The 21,920-nt window shown below is 44.2% G+C and overlaps 1 long non-coding RNA gene across 2 annotated transcripts in view; it reads left to right on the plus strand.

The window, feature by feature from the left end:
- LOC110312729 (uncharacterized) overlaps positions 1-11,297 on the plus strand; it is a 64,869-nt gene extending 53,572 nt beyond the window's left edge. Inside the window, exons 1-3 of one of the 2 annotated variants that reach the window (XR_002380074.3) lie at positions 6,692-6,820; positions 7,008-7,214; positions 8,294-11,297. This is a non-coding gene — a long non-coding RNA (uncharacterized LOC110312729). Of the gene's footprint in view, positions 1-6,691; positions 6,821-7,007; positions 7,215-8,293 lie in introns of those variants that run through there. The other variant, XR_003835251.2, reaches the window with a different exon arrangement.
- The last annotated feature ends 10,623 nt before the right edge of the window (positions 11,298-21,920 follow it).

Here is a 21,920-nt window from a genome sequence, read left to right on the forward strand (position 1 = left end):
ATGTGGGAGAAGTGTTTGTTGGATACATGAGTGAGCGAGTGGATGAAATACCTTTTTTTTTCAGTCTACACTACAGCTTTATAAATATGAAAATATAATTACTGCGCTGGGCTGGCTTTCCTATGGACAGTCCCCCTCCCCTAATTGCCTCTTATATTTTTTAAGACTCACCTGGACTTGTCAAGGTCCCTTCCTGCTGACATGACTGTTAAACTGTGGTCTTTACATATGTTTGAAACACTGCTGAAACACATCTCACTGGCGTGCAATACAGGCAAGCATCGTGTGGTCACCAGTGTTCTTTTCTGCAAGGAGGCTTCATGAGTTCTTCCGAGTATTTTTTTTCCCCCACGGAAAAAGTGAAGTACCAGGAGTTTTATAACCTTATCTGTTCCTCATGGGACAAAGGAGTAGTCCATCGCACTGGACTGGAGTCACACATATCTGAATTTGTCCAGGGACTCCACTGCTTGCTGTCGTGCTCTTGGGGAAATTACTTTTCTGTATTTTAGATCCAGCATTACTTTTTAAAAAGATTTCTTTGTATTGTTCTTTTTAATTATGTGTGTGTGTGTGTTTGCATGTGAGTGTGGGACTGTGGAGAATAGAGGTGTTGAGTCCCCTGGAGCTATATTTATAGACAGTTGTGAACCACCTGACATAGGTGCTGAGACTCGAACTCAGGTTCTCTGGGACATCAGCAAGTGCTCTTAACCGCTGAGCCATCTCTTCAGCACCAGACTCAGTGCTTCTTAACTGCGTGTAATTACAAAAGTTGTTATGAAGATAAAATGAAATCATATAGGTAATGTCTCTGACATGTTTCCTATCCACACATAGTCGATGACATATGACAACTGTGATTATTCTTCACGGTAGCTGATTGGGGTGATGCGGGAGTAATTTGAGATAGAGGCCAGATTCACAGTTAGACAACATCATAAATACACTGAATATAGTGTCTCTCAGGGCTTTGGATTAAAAAAAAAATCAAAATATAGTCTACATTCCCAAAGCAGTGTTTAAGGCACAGGAGAGATGTAATCACTAGAGTGATCACAATTATTGCCATTCTTCCAGAGGACAAGGGTTGGTTCCCAGTACCTCCATGGTAACTCACAGCTGTCTGTTACTCCATTCTCAAGAGATCCCACACCTTTTCTGGCTTCTGTTGGCACCAGACACGGATGTGGTACACAGACATATATGAAGACAAAACATTCATACACAAACAAAACAAAAAACAAAACAAAACAAAAAAAATAAAACCCAACCTAACACAAAATAAATGAGTAGAAATTTAAAAAAATATTTAAGCAATTATAGGATCACTTAAGACAATGTAATAATAGTCTTTGAGACTTCCAAGGACTCATTATGGTATAATCTGTCTAGACAAAGCAAATTTGGGTTAATTTAGGATAAAATGTAAGGTAACACACACCCTGTATTTTTTTTTTTTTTTTTTTTTTGCTGCTCCTATGAGTTATGGAATAGTTCACAAAACCCTTCTAACATAAATCTCGAAGCCCAAAATGCCAGGCACAGCACAGTGTTCATACCACTACAGAGCCATTGGAGGAGAAGAGATGGTTCACAATGAGGGACTGCAGAGACTTGTTTCTTGGAATCCATTTCCTCCTTGTCCTTTATGTGTGAGCATTTAGGTAAAGAACACGGCAGAGTGCTTTCAGAGGGATCTAGAACTGGCGCCCCGACCACTGACTTCCAATATATTGACTAGAAGGGATGTCTCTGAGCTGCACATGGAAGTGAGGCAGTTTTAGCTCCAAAAGTCCTGGCTTCCAGGGTCCCCGAGTTCAGTCAGTTGAGAACAGCTAGCTCTTGGCTGGATCTGTTTGATGTCAGAGGGCTTGCTGTGTCCCGCTCATTGGTCCTGTAAAGGCAGCAGAAGGAAAGGGTGGGAAGGTTAGAGACTGCTCTACATATGCCACTAGCTGCTTTCATCATCTTGCATGAAGAGAAATTATAATCAATATGTTACTTCTTCACAACAAACTAGCCCTCCTTGGTTTTTCCCCAGTAAAGACTGTTTCTTTTAAAGACCATCCAACTTCTAAGGGTGTCTCTGTCGCTTACCAGTCTGTTTATAGAGCTGCTCTCTGCACTGCTGGGAGGGAGAAAGCTCCCCAGGGTTCAGAAGCATGGAGATGACTGGAGAAATTTGTACACTCATAGGCTAACAGTAAGAAGGGTAGACGCTGGGGAGATTGGGAGTTCAATATCCTGGGATTTGGGGGTTTTATTGATTCTGAATATCATTTTTATCACCCGTGTTTTACATTTAAGATCAATCCACTACACACACACACACACACACACACACACACACACACACACACACAAATGTTCTCCACCCCTAACTCCCAGAGGCTGAGTTGTGAACCAAAGAGGGACCTGTCTCTTTGAAACTGTTCCAGCTTTCTTTTCTACCTCCTTCTCTTCTTGCCCCTCTACTTTGCAGGCCTGTGGTTGACAAACAATTGCACATTATACTTACGGAAGTCCAACAAAAGACCTTAACGACTAACCCCAAAGCTGCTTGCAAGGCACTCTAAGACAACAGCATGTGTGTTGCTTAGATTTTTTGTCCCTGTGTGTGATATCACTAACATTACCAAGAGGAACAGAGGGTAAAGAGATTTTTTTCTCCTTTTCTCAAAAGAACTGAAAAATACTGAATATGAGTTAGAAGGCTTGGTCTATTTGTGCTAATTGTTTAACAGAGGCCAAGAACTAAGCCTCACCTATGCCAGTGCCTGGCAAACACAGAAGTGGATGCTCACAGTCAGCTATTGGATGGAACACAGGGCCCCCAATGGAGGAGCTAGAGAAAGTACCCAAGGAGCTGAAGGGGTCTGCAACCCTATAGGTGGAACAACAATATGAACTAACCAGTACCCCCCCCCCCCGAGCTCTTGTCTCTAGCTGCATATGTAGCAGAAGATGACCTAGTCGGCCATCACTGGGAAGAGAGGCCCTTGGTCTTGCAAATTCTATATGCCTCAGTACAGGGGAACACCAGGGCCAAGAAGTGGGAGTGGGTGGGTAGGGGATTTGGGAGGGGAGGGTATGGGGAACTTTCGGGATAGCATTTGAAATGTAAATGAAGAAAATACCTAATTAAATAATAAAAAACTAAGCCTCACAAGAAGAATGAAAGGGACAATGAGTTTTACCCTCTGGAGTGGTGTGTTTGTGCTTGGCCCAGGGAATGGCGCTATTAGGAGGTGTGGCCTTGGTGGAGGAAGTGTGTCACTGTGGGGGTGGGCTTTAAGTCCCTCATTCTAACTGCCTGGAAGTCAGTCTACTTCTAGCAGCCTTTAGATGAAGATGTAGAATTCTCATTTTTTCCTGCTCCATGCCTGCCTGGACACTGCTATGCTCCTGTCATGATGATAATGGACTGAATCTCTAAACCTGTAGGCCAGCCCCAATTAAATGTTGTCCGTATAAGACTTGCCTTGGTCATGGTGTCTATTCACAGTCGTAAAACCCTAACTAAGATGCCCTCTAACCTCAAGAGTGGGTAAATGTAAGGATTATCACATTACATCCAATTTTACATCACAAACTTGCATCCAATATTACATCCAATCATGTTAGAGATTATTAAGTTGGAAGAAAAAAATAAAGTAGACACACTGGGATTTAGGGTGAGATACTTGGCTGTGGTCTCTATGCAATGCTAATCTTTCCTCTTCCTTCATCTCCATTTCTCACACTATTTGAACTGAAATGGGTCACGTAGTCAAAATGTCCACACAGAACGAGTCTCCTCTCAGAGATTCTTGGATAGTAATAGAAGTCGTTGGAACTAGTGTTTACCGAGTGTGTGTGGTGAGCAGGCACAGTATTAGCTGCTTTATCAGTTTTTACATCACACATTTCTCACAATAAACATCTGTGATAGCAAGGGAAGGCAAGGCAAGGTGAGGAAATTGGGCTTCAGATACTGTCACACAGCTAACAAAATACAATTCTTCCCCCTTTTCTAAAGTCTTTCAGTTATTTATTTATCTACCTATTTATTATTTGAGATGACAAATGCCCAAGAAAGATTAACATAAGGAAGAAAGGGCTCCCTTTGAGTTTTCAGCTATGGCTGTCTGGCTTTGTTGTTTCTGGATAGAAACAGGGAAGGAAGGGCTTGGCGAAAGAAAAGCTGCTTATCTCACAGTCTCCAGGAAGCAAAGAGAAGAACAGTAAGGCGCCTGGACCAGGGAAGAGCAGTAAGGTGCCTGGACCAGGGAAGAACAGTAAGGGGCCTGGACCAAGTGTATGTTCAGTGCAGGCCCCCAAAAGGTTTACTTTCTCCAACTATGTCTCTCTTCCATATTTTACAACCTTCCAGTTGTCTACCCTCCTGAGTACTGGGATTACAGGTGAGCACCGCTATACCAGGCTAGCATTAGACATTTATACATACACAGGCTGGCTCACATACACTCACCCTCTGTGCTTTCTCTCTGACTCATTACTCACCCGTGAAGGCACTAGACTGAAAAGACCACTCTACTTGGAGAGAACCCAGAGGAATGAAAAAGGTCTTGTTCTCCTAAAATGAAAAGCAACCCAGCAACAGCCACCCAGTTTGATGCTGGAGCTCTTTATTTCAATCCAAGTTTAAGACAGGATGGCCTAATAAAGAGAAAGGGTCCATCTAGCCCTGGCCCCACTGCAAGTTCTCCTCCTTGGCAGGTTCTGTTGATATGGCAGGGAAATTGGGAAAGCCAACACCTCTGCAATTATCAAGTCCACGAGAGTCCTGCAGTTTTCTTTGCAGGAGCGAAATAAATTCCAAACCTACCACTTTATCATTTTTAAAGTCCCCCGAGTCTAGAGCTGGAACAATTAGAAATGCTGGCAGAGCTGTAGGAAAGTTAAAGTCTCTCCCAAGGCTTTGTTCTGTTCCAGTGCAAGCGAGCTAGCGCCAGGTCTGCCTGCTGTCCAGCTCGCTCGGGATTGTGTAATGCTAACACCCCGGGTAGCATACCAACCAAGTAAGGAGCCTGCCTCCTCCTTCAACCTGGCCCAGCAGGTCCTGAAAACAAAGAACCACTTCACTGCCCGTTGAACTGACTTGGACCACACTGTGCTGGATTTAAAGCTATGATCTTCTCAGGCTCAGGTAGCCGAGAAGTCACCGTGTATGTTGTTCTTTAAGTAAAGGTTTCCTGAGCTGTGATTAGGTTTTATGTTTCCTTTCATCTCTGTTAATGGAGAAGACACCGGGGGCTTGGGCAGTGCTGCATGTCCCTGATGAGGACAGCAGCGCAGGCTATGACTTCAAAGGACGTTACTATAAGAAATGTGGTTACTTTAGACAAGAGTGTCTAACTGGGGTGAGTGATAGGCCCCAGGAGTAGATTCTGCTCCCCCACAGTAGCCTTGGACGGTGGCCTTGGATGGCGAAAGCTCTGATTTCCCCATTTAGCTCTGTCTGGTAGGATTGGCTTTTTCAGAGTTATAATCTAAAGGGGATCAAGAAAATCCTGTCCCCAAATCTTCCTCTTTGAAGACTGCAGAGGACTTTGTGAATCTTATTGAAAGCTGTTGGGTCTTGAGAGTATACTATTCAAATGTATTTCCTTTGTGGAAAAATTTGCCCAGAACACGAGCAGTTCTCTAGTAGGGGCAATGGCTAGCAGAGAGGAAAAAGCTGTGGGTGGGTTAAGACTCGGAACGAATGGCAGCTCCCTCTCTGTTTTAACCATGTCATTATTAAAAACGAAAATCATCAAGCAAGGCGATCATCAAAAAAGGAAAGCAATGTTTAGTTTTACATATGTCCTTTTCTACAAAATATGTGTGTGTGTGTGTGTGTGTGTGTGTGTGTGTGTGCGCGCACCTAAGGAGGCCAGAGATGTCTGGAGGAGCTGGAGATACAGAGAACAATGAGTTTTTTGTTTGTTGTTGTTACACACACACACACACACACACACACACACACACACACACACACATATATATATATATATATATAAATTTATTTTTATATCCATTGGTGTTTTGCCTGCCTGTATGTCTGTGTGAGGCTGTCTTCCATCCATAGCTCACTGTCTTGGGCTTTCCCGCTAGCTGGGTACCCTGAGGAGGCTTCATTTTGCGATTGTTTTGGAAACAGTACCAGATATGGCCTGGAAGCGATGAAGAAGGTGTTTAAAGAGAAGGAAATACTTTGTCTCCAGTTTCCTGACTTGCAGAGCCACTGTCAGACAAAATGGAGTATGCAGTCTCTCTTGTGCCACCACTGTGAGGACAGAGGCGGGTTTGGAGAGAGACAAGAGAGGCTAAAGAGAAAACAGAAAGGGGAGGAGACTGTGAGCAAGAAGGGGAGGGGCTAGCTTGGGCAAGTTTGCTGAAGGGGCGGTTCTCAGTCGCCCCTAGCAAAGGCCCCCTGAGTGCTGGGACTTGACTTATCTGCAGGTACACTGGGAGAGGCGAAGTGAACGTGGCACTGGCTATGACCACGGGGACTCGAGTCCTGTCCCGGAGCAACTTTCTCTGACCTTTGAACCTTTTTGTTCATCAAGGCCAGGTTGGCCACACGGTCTCAAAGGTTGCTTCCAGCTGGAACAGTCCTTACATTGTGAAATGGTGATGATCTTGAGAGCCCTGTGATGTCACCACCAGCACAGAGCCACACCTCACCCAGAGGACAGCCTATTGACCCAGGGGAATGGCCGGCTTAGGAGGCCTCTGTCAGTCTTCATTTCTGATGCTCCTGACTCCTAGGTCTCGCTGCTTGGTAGAAAGCTTATAGGAAGAAATGTCTGGAAACAGCTGATTGGCTCAGGTTTGTCTCCTAACCTTGAGAAAAGAACACTCTTGTCTGGGTCTCAATTATGTAACTCACCTTCCCCGAAACTCCCTGCCTGCTTGACATTCTGCTTTTTAGCTGCCCTGGTTTGTGCCTTTAATTAAGTAGGTGGCCTTGTATTTATGCTAATTGTTTCTGTCTTTTCTCTTTCCGATCCTGACAGGATGATCACATTGTTTTGTGTAGTCCACACTGGGATCAGTGCCACTGTCCAGGGCTGACAGTGGCCTGTGGCTGCTCTGGGAAAGCTTTTCTTCAGGTTAAAGAAGAGAACTTGAGGGAACTGAACTCCTCAGAACCCAGATCCACACCCTCCCCAAGCCCACACTGCTGCATCCATCCTTCATCCTCTTTGTTGAGCATCTCCATGGTGAGAGTCATTCATTTACTCTCTGGGCAGTCACCTTCCTCCCAACCCATTTTGTGTCATCCTGCTACAAGATTAGTTGTAATGGTGTCATTGACTTAGCCCCCAGCTTTACAGCGGTGTGAGGATGCTCTAGATACAGCTTGTGTGAAATCATGGAGCCACAAGAGAATATGCGTGCTGCCAGAATGAGAGCCTGTCAGCGGAGCTCTGCAGAAGGGGTAGTGAGGTCACTGGGGAAGGAAGGAGGAGGCTTGAAAGGGGTGGGTTGTTGAAAGGCTGGGGTGACTTGTGGATCGTCTGGGCTTTGGGTCTTAGTAAGGAGGAGAGAAAGTAATGTGACCTACAGAAGCCTCCGTGTCAGGACTGCTGGGCCAGATGGCCAGATGGGAAGATTTAGAAAACACCCGAGGTGGGCATCTTTATAAACCTCCAGGGTCTGACATGCTGCTGGAGTCCTGAGGCCAGAAACCAGCCGTATCATTTGAGTACATTAACACAGGGTCAAGTTGATGAGAGTTCCAAAGGGGGGAAATATGTATAATTTACCTATGAATGTCAGGTGCCTCCTAGGACTGGACTGTGGACTTCTTTAGCTTCTCAGAAAAGCCACCTCCGAAGCTAGTGTGTGACGTCATCAACATGCTGAAGTTTATGGTCTCCCAGGGAGAAAAATCTTTCGCTTTTCATTTTCCTCTGCTAGAAACAGGGCTTAGTTCTGTTTTCATTTCCTGTCTATATCCTCTTACCAGGTGAGCCCGTTTCCTGACACAGTACGCGGTGTCTTTCGGAGTTGCGTCTGTACGCATCTTTCTAAACCAGCTCTCTCTGCCCCAGCCCCACCCCCCAAAGTTCTCTCTGCTCTTCAGGAGGTGAAGGTCCCTTCTGTGTCAGTACACTTGCATCCTGCCTTTGCCTAGAGCACTCTTCCCGTAGAGCTTCACGCTCACCTCTAGGACACGGGTCAGACTACACATGCTCTCCTCTGGCCACTCCACTAGAGAAGCCTGTTCGTCACTCTGTTCCATGGCATAGCTTCACTCTCCTCCTAGCAGTTTTAACCGTCTGTCTTCTCCTACCAGATGCGGTTTGTAACAACTTGTCCCCTGTGGTTTGCCATCGCCCTGGGAATGGCTCACATCGATACCTGCTCATGATGGAAACGAAGAGTTTACTGATAACATTTTCCCACGATCATAACATTTTATATGAGTTCTTCTGCATGTGTTAGTTTTCAAACCCAATTTCCTAGGCAAAAATGTAACTTCTACCTCAAAACAACTCAACGAAGCAGGTAAAACAGGGCTGCTTTTTTTCTCCTGGAAAGGCAAACAAAGGGAGAGTGACTTGCCCAAAGTCTTCAGCTTCTAAGTGTCAATGCTTGGACTTTCTCCATCAGGATCAAACATCATCACACTCTATTCCCAATGTCTTGTGACTTCCCGTAACTTCCCAGAACTGAGGAATCCATCCTTGTGAGAAACGAGGAAGCCCCTCATAGGGAAGATAAAGTGAATCTGGCTTCCTCAAGACTCTCTATGACAAGCAGCACAAACTTCACCCATAGGTGCAGCAGAGCAGCAGAGGAGTTGACACGGTGGTGACCGCTTAGCTGTGGATAACAACGGTCTCCTCACTGCAGACAGACTGCTGCTTTCACATGAACGTGGTGAGGGCTTGGACTTCTGGTGTTAACATCTAACGCCTCAGCTACAGTGCACTGCCTCATAGTTTACCTTTAAGGCAAATCTATTTGATGAGGAGTGAAAACTGAAAGCCAAGATTATTATTTTAGAATAGGTGCAATACAAGAAATGTTCTTCTGTTTCTTCCATAAAGAATTTAATTTATATGTGTGGCATACGTGTGCACGCACGTGTCTCTGTGTGTATCGAGGCCAGAGAGGTTTGCAGTGGGTGTCTTCCTTTCTCACCTCCACCTTGGGTTTTTTATGGTTTGTTTTGTTTTGTTTTGCTTTGTTTTGAGACAGTGTCTCTGTGTAGCTCTGGCTGTCTTGGAACTCACTCTGTAGACCAGGCTGGCCTTGAAATCAGAGAGATCCATCTACCTCGGTCTCCCAAGTTCTGGGATTAAAGGCATGCGCCACCACTGCCCGACTACACCTTGTGGGTTTTTTTTTGTGACAGGGTCTCTCTCATTGAAACTAGAGCTCACCATTTTGTCTATACTGTTTGGCTAGCAAGATTCAGAGGTCCCCTGGAAGCACTTTTATTTCCTGGGCATTTCCCAGATCCACAAGTAATGCTTTTCTAAACTCACCTAGAGCAGTGGCTCTCAAACATCCTAATTCCCCCAACCCTTTAATTCAGTTCCTCATGTTGTAGTGAACTGCTTTCCCCCATAGAATGATTTTCATTGCTACTGTTATGAATCATAGTGTAAACATCCATGTTTTTCTAATGGTATTAGATGGCCTCTGTGAAGGGGTCATTGATTTCCAAAGTTGTGACCCACAGGTTGAGAACCACTGACCTTGGGGCTCTGGAGAGATAACAGCACTTGCTGTTCTTGCAGAGGAGCTGTGTCTGACTCCAGCATCACAATAGTTCACAATTCTCCGTAATTCTAGTTCCAGGGGCTCTAATATTCTTGTCTTACCTTTGTGGGCACCAAGCTGTTGTTATGTTCCACCTACATCTATGTAGCCAAAACACTCACGTATCAAGTTTTTTGTTGTTGTTGTTGTTTGTTTGTTTTTGTTTTTTCGAGACAGGGTTTCTCTGTGTAGCCCTGGCTGTCCTGAAACTCACTCTGTAGACCAGGCTGGCCTCAAACTCAGAAATTCACCTGCCTCTGCCTCCCAAGTGCTGGGATTAAAGGCATGCGCCACCACGCCTGCACTCACATATTAAATAAGATGAATAGGTCTAATAAAATTTACAATAAAAACGAAACTACCCAGAGAATCAGGGTCAGAAAAAAAAATGCATCAGAGTTCAGACGTCTTATTCAAAGATCATCGGAAGTCAATTTCTACAACTTCTCTGGGCTTCAACTCTCCAGTAATAATAAAAAAAATCGTAAAGAATGCTGATGTATTTATAATACCTGAGTATAACCCTTTTTTGACTCTTTTTATTGACAAATAACACACATAAGAACCTATTTGGGGAGGGGACAGAGAAAGATGGTTCAACAGATTTAGTGTGTGTGTGTGTGCCGAATAAATATGAGTGTGAAAACGCACGCGGGTGGTATTTTCGCAGTGTGAACTCACCCCTCTGACCAGCCTGGGCTTGTTACCTTCGTCCCTCTCGGTACCCTGCAGCTTTCTTTCACTTTGCTCCGATCTAAAGGTAAGCATTCTGGATCTGCTCAATGCACAGGGATTCGCTTTACTGACGCCCGCGTTTTATATCGAGGGAACCAGCAGAACATGGCCATCTTCCCACCTGGCTTCCTCCCATCGCTTTGGTGAGGCCTCTTCTTGTTGTTGCTCATCATTCCAGTTTGTTCATTGTCGCTGCACAGGAGGATACTAATGCTTGAGTATAACGTATTACATACATCTACTCTTTGTGGTCATTTGGGTTGTCCCCTGTTAGGGGACACTATAAGTAGTGCTTTGATGGCCATCCTTGTACACGTGCTTTGATGAAAACTCATGGATTTCTGCTAGTTAGAAGAATAGATTGTTGAATCATAGAACATACAGGTTATCTATTTGCATCCAAGGAGACTGGTTCCAGGGCTCTGTGAGGAGATACCCAAACCCGAAATGCTCAAAGTCCTTGTATAAAATGGGACACAGTGCTTATCATTCACCTCCTTCTTCCCTCCCACCTTCCTCCTCTTTCTCCCGCCATTCCTTCTTTCGTTTTCCTTTTTAGATAGGGTATCTTTTCATAGCCTTGAGTAGCTTTAAAGTCACAACATAGCCCAGGAGGACCTCAATCACCCAGCCATATTCCTGCCTCAGCCTCCCGAGTGCCGGTACGACAGGCATGAGTTGCCATACCTAGCTTCTCCTTTATACATTTTATATGCCTACGACGATGCAAATATTATGTATTGGAGATTATATGGTTTGGAGAATAATGTCAAGAAAGAAGGTCTGCCACATGTTCAATACCAATGCAATAATTGTTCAATACCAATAAATGTTCGAAATCCAATGCAAAAATTGTTCAAAATACTTTCCACCTGTGGTTGACTGAATGTCCAGGTGCAGAACATACAGATCCAGAGATCTCTGTCCATATATTCATAAATACTGCAGTCTGCCGCAAGTTATCCCGTTGGTTTATCCTTTTGTCATCGATACGTGAAAAGCCTAGTTGTCCCACATCATTGTCAACACTTGGCATTATCTGTCTTCTCATTTTAGCCATAGTGGAATATAGCCTAGGCTAGACATGAATATTTAAATTATGATTAATTTAATTTGTTATAATTTAGTAGACATATGTATGGGATGGTACATAAACAAATTGAAATCACAGAGATACAATACCAATTTTGGAATGCGGTACACTCTTGCACTATGCTTTATTTTCTCCATATGGATAACATCAGCCAGCTAACATGATAGCAAGCTAACATGATAGTCAATGGTTTTCCATGGGCATGTTTGATAGTTCATGCAGTCCTTAGCACAGTGTTGGGCATGAGTTAACTGCCTAATAGCTTTCAAGTGAATTGGGCTCACTTAAATGATGGGGGAAAATGAGTTAAGATCTGTGGAATATCTCAACGTTGCCCGTTCCATGCCCACCCCCCACCCCCACCCCACTCCCACTTTAGGTGCTTCTTAGGGTGAGAATAAGACTGAAGAGAGGTCTTCTAGAAATTGCCCAACTCCTCTGTTTTTCCTCAGAGCCTTCACTCCGAAGACTGACGTTCTTTGAATAGAACGAACTCTTTTATTCAACTGGCTTTTCCTGGAGTATGTATGTCACACCACCAGGAAGTAGAACAGACAACTGACTGTCACCTTGGCATCAGGAAGGAGCGTTGTTCAGGTTCTGCGTGCTTCAAGGGGTGCTTTGGACTCAAAACGTCTGATCTCATTACACTGACCTGATTTCCCTATGGCCAAATTCAGTTTGATAGAAATGTCTCCAAAGGCTGCAGTGATCTCGAGGATATGTAATTCCCTCCTCCCCCTTTTTTTTCTGATCTGGAAAAAAATTTTGTCCTAATTTTAAAACACTACTTCTGTCATCTTATAAATGAAAGAATCTGCACTCAGTTGTCTCTGTTAACATGCAACATTGTGTTGTGCTATGTACATTAATTTTTTCCCCTCTGTGTTAGTATATGGTGTGTGTGTGTGTGTGAATGTGGGTGCACACATGGCACAGAATGCATGATGTGGCTGTCAGAGGACATCCAGTCCTCTGTGGACATCCAGTCCTCTCAGGTGCCAGTCTTTACCTTTAAATTTGTTAGAGACAAGGTCTCTTTTGTTCATTACTGAGTATGCCAAGACAATTGGCATGGAAGCTTCCAGAGTTTTCTGTCTTCACCTACCTCCCTTTGAGGACACTGGGGTTACAGATATCCACTATCTTGCCTGGTCTTTAAACGGGCTCTGAGGATTCTGACTCAGGCCAGACTTTCGTGACAAATGCTTTACCCAGCCCTCCCCCCAGCCCCTATACACAGGCTTATTTATTTTGAATATGAGCTATTTCTGGATTGTGACCCTGAGAAGTTATCATTTTGGTTCTAATTTAGTTTGGAATTAGCCACCTACTGAAATATCCTTTCTGGCCTTTCCTGACTTGGACTTTGACATTCAGGAAGAAAGAAGAGTTTTAATGGGCATAATGATAAATGTGGGATTTACCAAAGGAAGGAAAAGTGGACTTTGAGACAAATAGAAAACTGAAAACCCTTATCTCCTTGAGACAGTGTTCAGACTCCTCTTGGGCCACCTGCCACCAGGCCTATCAAGATTGGGTGAGCGTGCCTGTGTTCAGGGGGTGGTAGACTGAGTTAAGAAATTCCTGAAAAGAATATTGTGGTAAGATCCAGCAAGCATAGCAGATAGTAACTGTATCCCGTCACTAGTGGGGACAGGCTTGTTCTGCAAGCTGACAGTGTGATCTGCAGGTAATCAGATCCAGTGTTCGGGGCCTCTTGTGACACAGTGATTGTTGTAGACTAGACCAAGAAACAAGGGGAGGTTTCTGTCTCTCCCATCAGGGTTGGCTTGCTTCCAGAGGTGTGTGGGGAGAGGAAGTAGGCTGTGAATTTCAGGATGGTTTTCCTCTGGGAACGGCCTTTAGACCTCAGATCTCCTGACTTTTTCTTTCTTTCTTTCATCTATGTGTTGACTTTTTGAAATCAGACTGAGCCGCCTGGACTCTTGAGTATATTATATTCGGGTCCATGGAGTAGCCCTGTGGGTATTTTTGATTATTTGCCAGTAACACTGAGCTCAAGAACTTCGGGGTGGCCCAGACAAGCAGCAGAATTGAAAATGGGGTTTGTGGGTCATAACTGCCTTTGGATGTATTCATTTCCCTTCCCCTACCATGAGGAATATGTGACAGAAGCTACTAACGGGAAGATGGCTTTATTTTGGGTCATGGTTTCAGGGACTATACCCCATCATGGTAGAAAAAGGCATGGTGTCGTGGCTCAGTCCATGACCGTGGGAAATTGTGGAAGGGAAGCCAGACTGTAATCCTCAAAAGGCTGCCGTCCAGTGATCTACCTCTGTCACCCCCAGTTCTTTTTTTTTTTTTTTTTTTTAGGTTTTTCGAGACAGGGTTTCTCTGTATAGCCCTGGCTGTCCTGGCACTCACTTTGTAGACCAGGCTGGCCTAGAACTCAGAAATCCGCCTGCCTCTGCCTCCCGAGTGCTGGGATTAAAGGCGTGCGCCACCACGCCCGGCTCACCCCCAGTTCTTATCCCAAAGGTCCCACGACCTTTCCCCTGGCCTCCCAAGCTGTGAACCAAGTTCCCTAAAACGCATGCAGTGGATGACACTTGAGAGTCAAACCACACGGTGGAGGAGCCTGCTGGAGGCTTGAAAGTGTGAACAGAGTTCTCACCAGCAGAAGAGGAGAGCTCTTAGTCTGTGTTTGTGCCTGGGTGAGCGTATGTGCATGAAATCAGAAGGCTTCAGCACCCTTACGACCGGAGTTATAGACCATGGTAAACTGACACCTGGGTGCCAGGAACCAAACCTGGCCCTCTGGAAAGGCAGCAAGTGTTCCTCACTGCTGAGCTACCTCCCAAGCCTCTAGAGCTGTGGGTCTTAACCAGTGGGCCGGGATTGCATGTCACATATCCTGCATAGCAGACATTTGCCTTAAGATTCACAAAAGTAGCAAGATTACAGTCACGAAGTAGCAAAAACGTAATTTTGTGGCTGGAGGTCACCACGACATGAAGAGCTGTTTTAAAGGGTCACAGTGTTAGGGAGGTTGAGAACCACTGATCCAGGATTTTAAAAATGATCCTGCAAGGTTTGTGCTAAGGAATAAACCACCTCCCCCATGAAGAGTAAGTTCCCTACTTACAGGCATGGGGAACCCCCGAAGTTTTCCTTAACTGGCCTGAAATTAGTAAGTTCGCTCAGTTACCATCCATGAAGGATGGGCTAAAAGAAAAACAAAAACAAAAAATGTGTGGAGAGAATCCCAATATTGGGGGCGTGACCTTCAGATTTAAATATGGTCACGATAGACAGTAAAACTGTTTTCCCACATAGACAAGAATACTTTCGTTCCTGCATAACATAGGAATAAGAGGAAACTATTTTATCCTCGTTGAAATTCATACACACACACACACACACACACACACATATATTTGATCTATCTATCTATCTATCTATCTATCTATCTATCTATATCTGGTTGGGACAATTGTGAACGAATGAGATAAGGTCCAAAATATATCTAGTGAGATATATTTACTCTCCATTCCATTTTGGCTTTGGCTTGCCTCTCCTCCTATCTATCTGCAGCCATTATTGTCACAAGTCTACAGTTCGGTGCTACATTGATTAAATGTCCGACACCCTTGAATATGAACTAGTAGGATGAGTGACAGTTGAGTGGAGAAGAGACTCAGTCTCTCTAACGCTCCCTTGCAAGGAGTGACAGCCCTCTAGTTACAGGAATTGGCTTCCCGAGACTTTGAGGCACTCCCAGCTAGGAGTTGGGAATAAAATAAAGCTATGTATCTAATAATCACGAGGATGGGAGTCCTTACACACAAGCAGAACTGCCTAGGAACAAATTGTAGCTCTGTATATAGCTCTTATCAGCTAGGGTACGCCGTGGACCAGAGGCTTGAAGGACATCAGCGCCTCCTGCTCCGCATAGCTGCTACCTCACTTCCTGGGCACGCGGTCAGCAGCAGCAATAAATTATGGCTCTGTCTCGGAGAACTAGGTCTGAGGAGAGTAGTGTGGGGCGGCTGACCTGAAGACACAGAGCACGATTAACAGGAGCGCTGTTTCAAGCAAAACCCATACTCGAACCGTCTACACGAATGAGAGTGGATAGAAGTTTCCCCAACTTTGGCAGTAACCCTGAAATTTTTTTTTTGAAAATACATTCTTTTCTCACATAATCTATCCTGATTATGGTTCCCCTCCATCTCCTCCCCATTCCTTCCCACTTCCCTTCCCATCTGAATCCACTCTCTCCCTGTCTCTCATTAGAAAAGAACAAGTTTCTAAAGGATAATAATAAAATATTACAAAATAAAATATAATAAGACAATGCAAAAACTAGCACTTCAAAGTTGGAAAAGACAAACTGAAGAAAAAGAGCCAGAAGAAGGTCCATTAGTCCGAGAACTACTTGCTCAAACACCCAGGAATCCCACGAAAACATTAAACCGGAAACCACAGTCAGTACCCGGAGGACCTGATGCAGAGCCGTGCAGGCCCTGCGCAAACTGCCTCAGTCTCTGTGAGTTCACATGACCCTTGATGGTGTTGGCTTAGAGCGCCTGATTTTGTAAGCACCTTCCATTCCCTCTGGCTCGTCCACATTTTCTGCCTCCTCTTCCACAGGGAGTAACCGGGAAATTTTATATAATAACAATATAACGTTGTGGTGTGATAGTTGCATCCCCTTTAGTTTTGCAGAATTGAAAGGAATGTGAAGGGTTGATGTAGCTTTACAAGTTCTCATCAGAAACCTGAGAATGGAATCTGGAGGCCTTGCACTGCTAGCTTCTGGGTTCTCTGCATCAGTTTCCTAACGGCTTTCCATGAGTTAGAATGTGTAACACAGCCTTGCTGGGAGGAAACGGGCCTTGAGTTCCACCACTGGTTTCTTTAATGGAGCAGAGGGGATGGGACGGCTCCTGACAGCACAGCTCCGGTGTGTGGGGTCCACAGAATCATGACAGACACTCATTACTTTTCCAGAAAGTATCCCTCCTTAAAACATTTTGAGCTCTGTTCTGTGAGAAGCTGGCTACGTTGCATACACCGGAGGTGAAAGTAATTTTTCTTACAGATCTGTTACTGATGTCACATGCTGGCCATGGTGGCAAAACAAATGAAAACAAACCTAAGAGAAGCTCCCTAGGTGTTCAACTGTGGCCTTTGACTCCACAGAAGAATGAAGGCAACCCTTGATTGCATGTTTGTTTGGATGGGCTGTTTATCCGGAAGGGCACTAAATCCTAACTCGGAGAAATTATTTTCTACGGAGAATAGTCAACCCAAATAGATGGGACTACTGGTATTAGACACCCCGAGTTCTTCAAGCTGCTTTGAGTTTGAGTGTCAGCTCCTGAGTGCTACTCATAGGATCTCAGCAAGATGGCCTAAGGAAATGACTTAAAATTTCCCTTGCTTTATGTTTCTCCATATAAAATGCAATAGAACCTCTGTTTTAGAGTTATCATGGGACATAATCTAAAAAGAGAAGCATTGTTATGGTAATACAACTTTCCCAGTGACTCTTCAGCAAGAGCTGAAGAGCATGGCTCCAGACAGTGATAGCTTCCTGGTGTGACCCCTTGGAAGGGGAGGACATGTGAGATGGAGGCATGGGTCCTGAGCTCTTGTGCGACCTCACCGTCTTTGCTGTGACTTACTTGTCTAGTGTCTTGTACACTTCTAGGGAACTGGTTGGCACTCACCTGTCTTTGTTTTGTTCTTGGTGGCTACTAGGACCTACCTACTGTTCCTTTCCACTCATGGAGGTCAGGGCTGGATCTCCCTCTGGTTCCTGGATTGGATTAGACACTGTTATCAGCAACACGACCTCTGATTCTTAATTCTCTACCTTCCTGGCCCCTTGATAGCACTATGACCTCTGGACCCCACACAGAGCATGCTCAGGAGTGATAACTGAGGACCACTATTCATTAACCACTATTCACCGTCTCTTTTAATCTGGTGCATTTTCCTTTATATCAGAATAAGACTATATCTTGGGGAGGGTAAGTTCCTTTCTCAAATTCCACACAGAAGAAAGGCTCGCAAATCCTCATTTACTTTCTGTTTTCTCCCCAGTCTATTTAATAACACCTTTTAGGATATAAGCCCAGCAGGGGAAAAACCAGAACGCAAGCGTCCTTTGTCTTTCACCGCCTTTGTTCTTGGGTTCAAAGGTGATATGCACACCTGTCAGGTCAGAGGTTAAAAGTATCTTACAGTGCTCAGCTGCGGAGTTATGCGTGTGAGGAGCAGAAAAATAATATTTTAGAGACACGAAACACAAAACAGTATCCTTTCCATCACTACACGAGTCAAGTTGTAAAAGGGACCTTGTCTTCATCAATGACTGGAAATGAAAGTTCGCTCCTATTGGTAATATTCTGTAAATTATAGCATATACAACTGTGACTATCTCGTACATCTCAACCCCAAACGTATCTAAGCTTGTCACGAAAAAGGAAATTGGTTATGTCCAGATCTCTGAAGCTTCTACATGAAAGAGACCCTGAGAGAGGTCTCTCCGAGTTTGACAGTATTTCTAAAAAATTATACCATACAAATAATAAAATTATGAAGTTCAGGGTTCCAAGGGAACAATAAGGGAAAACTCACTGGTTATGCCACAGGATAAAATAAATTCTTTCTACTTTCTTTTCAGAAAAATTATATCCCCAAATTGATACCGCATGAGGAGCTCCCTGGAGATTCTACAGATAAGAAATCAGGACAATGTTTAGGAAAATATTTCAAATGTGAGTCAGTTGAAAAATTGTTTTTTTGTGTGTATATGCTTGTGATATCTGTGGTATGTGTTGACTGGATGGAATGTGGGGTGTTGTTTTTTTTTTTAAACTTGAACATTAAATTTCATAATTTTACTTAAGGAAGTGCTTCATGTTTGTAGATTTAAAAAAGCCTGAGTCTGTTCCTAGTGGGAGCTGCCTGATCCATAATCCATTGACAATGGTCACCTGTGGATATTTGGGCAAATCTGTGGGAACATGTCATGCAGGTGAAGGCTACATATTACTACTGTCTTCAAACAAAACAGAATTAAAAAGCGTTTTTGCTTTGTTGTGTTTTGACACAGGATTTTCCTTTGTAGCCCAGATTTGCTTCATAGATGCTTCTGTCTCCGCCTTCTGAGTTCCGGGACTCCAGGTGTACACCACCATGCCTGGCAGAACCATTGCTTTGGACAGAGGAAACGAACAGATTGCTGTCACCTGAACCCAGTGTTTATTTTGATGCATTTACTTGAGAGTTTACATCGTATTATTTATTGAGTGGCATTAAGCTATGTGTTTGCTATCTATTGCTGCATGGAAAACGACATCAAATCCATGTCTTCAAACAACTAGCGTTTTATTATATTTTACTAAATCTTCCCTTGGACAGTGGTCAGGACAAGACTGAAAGGTAACTATTTGCTAAATCAGCAGGCAGCGGCATTTAAGCAAAGACCTGTTACATGAAATGGGAAGAAGGGACTTATAGTCTAATTGGTTATAGTAGAAGACCGATTTCAAAGATGCTGGGCAAGAAGGGACATGGCATTAAACTGTCACAAAGTATTGGGGGTTTAGGTGAGATTTAGCCACCAAAGCACAGTGATGAAACATCTTTAGTGAAACCAAGATTCAATAGGCTATGAGGGCAATGTATTCTAAGGACATTGTGGTGGCGGAATGGTTCTACAGCCGGCCAGTAAGTTTTTAAGAGTTAATTATGCTTGGGTGTGAGACAGGAAGATTTGGTTGTCTTGCAGTTGTGAATGAAGTATGTTGATTATAATGATACGAAGGTAGACATTATCTTAACGATAAGAGATACAGATCTGCAGTTTCTCTATGAAGTCTGAGTTTCCCACCAACTTCAAAAGCATCTCCTAGGGTGGACAGGCAGGCCGTGGAAGCATGTTAGGCATTATCGGCGCAGGCTGTCTGAAGTAGAGACCATTCAGTATCCTGCTCTCCGAGGATCTGAAAGCACAAGACAATGTTTGCTTCACGTTGTAAGCACCACGTTCTCTGTCACGGTGGTAGTTTCTGCTCGTTGACCACATTTGAGAAAGTGCTAGAGAGTGCAATATAGTTTCCCAGAAAGCCCTGCCAGGAATTATTTTGTATGAAGATCACGATATAAAAACCACTGTTATGTTCCCTTGCAAAAATATTCAGGCAGTTGTAGTTGATGGATTTAAATTAACTTTTGCTGTCCTCTCTACTCATCTGTAATACATACAAGATTTAAACCATTGATCGTGTGTTTGTGTGTCCCATGGCACACATGTTTTGAGAGGTTGGCAACAACTTTTGAGACTTGGTCGTATTCTCTCCTTTTACCGTGGGTTTTTGGGGTTGAACTTAAGTGTCTAGGTTTGTGTGGCAAGGGTCTTTAACCCTTTGAGCCATCCTGCTAGTCCTAAACTGTTAATGCTTTAGTGACTGCAAGATCCTTATCCTTTGGGATTCTGTAGCAGTCATTTGTTGGAGAGATGAGCCCTATTTCATCCAGGAGAGTGCTTCCCATGGATGCCGTTGGGTCTGGACTGAATGGCTCCTGCAGAAACAGTCTTGCAGACATCCAGAACCCATGCAGCCAGCTGTCTAGTGACCTGAATGAATATAGATTTTCAGAAAATGTCATGAGGAGAAGACAATATGTTTAAAAACATGGGTAATCAAAACAGAAAAACCAAACCAACCAACCAACCAAACAAACAAACAAAAAACCAGGTTAGGTCCCAGCTCTTCAGTTTACTAGTAATGTAAACCCAAAAAAGTTCTGCAACCTTTTAAGCTTCAGTGTCTGCTTTTGTGAAAGGCTCTGAGTCTGATGTCAGTGGTTCTTGTCTTGTGGAATTATACTGTAGGAAAAGCAATAGTGATAGCTCTCATACCTGTGGTCACAGTGAAAACTGTTGGGCCGAGACTGTCACAGCAGAGGAACTGAGGTCAGAAAGCGTAATTATATTTTCAGGTGCATAAAACCAAGAGGCGGAGCTGCTGTTCTTTTCACTGTGTCTTATGGCTAGATCGCCATATATTTGTGTGAAACTCATGTGTCTCAGTTTGAGACATTGCACCTCTAGATGAATATGGGCTGGAGGGACCATCGGCTTTCTCTTGTATTCATGAAGGACAGAAGTTCCTTGTTCTGGGCAGAAATGGACCCCTAAATCTTAGAAGCAAGCCCAGGTAGAAAATGCTCTATTTGGGAGCTGAAGAGATGGCTCAGCCCTTAAGAGTGCATAGTGTCCTTTTAGAGGACCCTGGTTCAATTCCCACCACTTACACAGCAGCTCACAACAACTATCTGTAACTCTAGTTCCAGGGAGCCTAACGCCCCTGGAACACAGACAAATGTGCAGGCAAGACACTGATGCACATGAAATAAAAACAAATAAAAAAAGAGTAAATGAACAATAAATATTCACAAAAGTGAAGGAAAGAGCAGCATGCCCAGCTTTCCGCCCCATGAAGGTCCCCAGGACGGTGCTCTTGGAGGTTGGGGGCATTTAAGAGGTGGAGCTCGGTGTGTGTTCATGTGGGTGGAGAGAGGCCTTTGGGACTGGCCTTTAGAGGGGATGTGGAATTCTGGCCTTCCCTCTCTATGATGAAGTGAGTGGTCTTGCTCTGTCAGACACTCTGTAAAATTGCCACTGGGCACGCCCTAGCTATCTAGAATCGGCTAGTCAGCCTGATCACGGACTAGAATCCCCAAGCCTTTGAGCCCACATAACCTTTGTCTTCATACATAGATTAGTTGAGTTTTTTGTTATAGTAGCAAAACAACTAAGAAACACAGATGCTTGATTTTTATACACATCTACTACAGCAGGAAATCCAGTTTCCCTCGCCCCCATGAAAAATTTCCTGTCAGGCCACTCCGTGAAATGTTTAATCCCAAAGGAAGTGTTTCGTGAGACCCGTGATCTTACTGGGAACAGTCATTGTTCATTTTCTGGGCTTAATCAGTGACTGCTAGCCCCTGAGGTCAAGGGAAGTCTCCTGCAGAGTCCATCTTGGTTGGGCCAAGTTCATGGTCTGCTAATGGCCCTCCATGCTTCAAATGCTACCTGTCCCCAAGGTCATTGCTTAGCCGCCTGGTATTGCTTTCATCTCTGGGACTGTGAAGTGCCTCTGCCAATATGCAGAGCTCCACACACTCCAGGGAAGCAGCAATAAGGAATAAGGAGTCCATTTCTCAATAGCACCTTCCTGGGGATTGCCTACAAGCCACACATCTTCAGGAGCAACAATCTGTAAAGTGTGTGTGTGGCTGAAGTTCCTCCGGAAAGCACGCCATGGAAAAGGTC

The sequence above is a fragment of the Mus caroli genome, unplaced genomic scaffold (assembly GCF_978045245.1).
Source record: "Mus caroli unplaced genomic scaffold, Mus_caroli_1 scaffold_18, whole genome shotgun sequence".
Classification (NCBI taxonomy): Eukaryota; Metazoa; Chordata; class Mammalia; order Rodentia; family Muridae; genus Mus; species Mus caroli.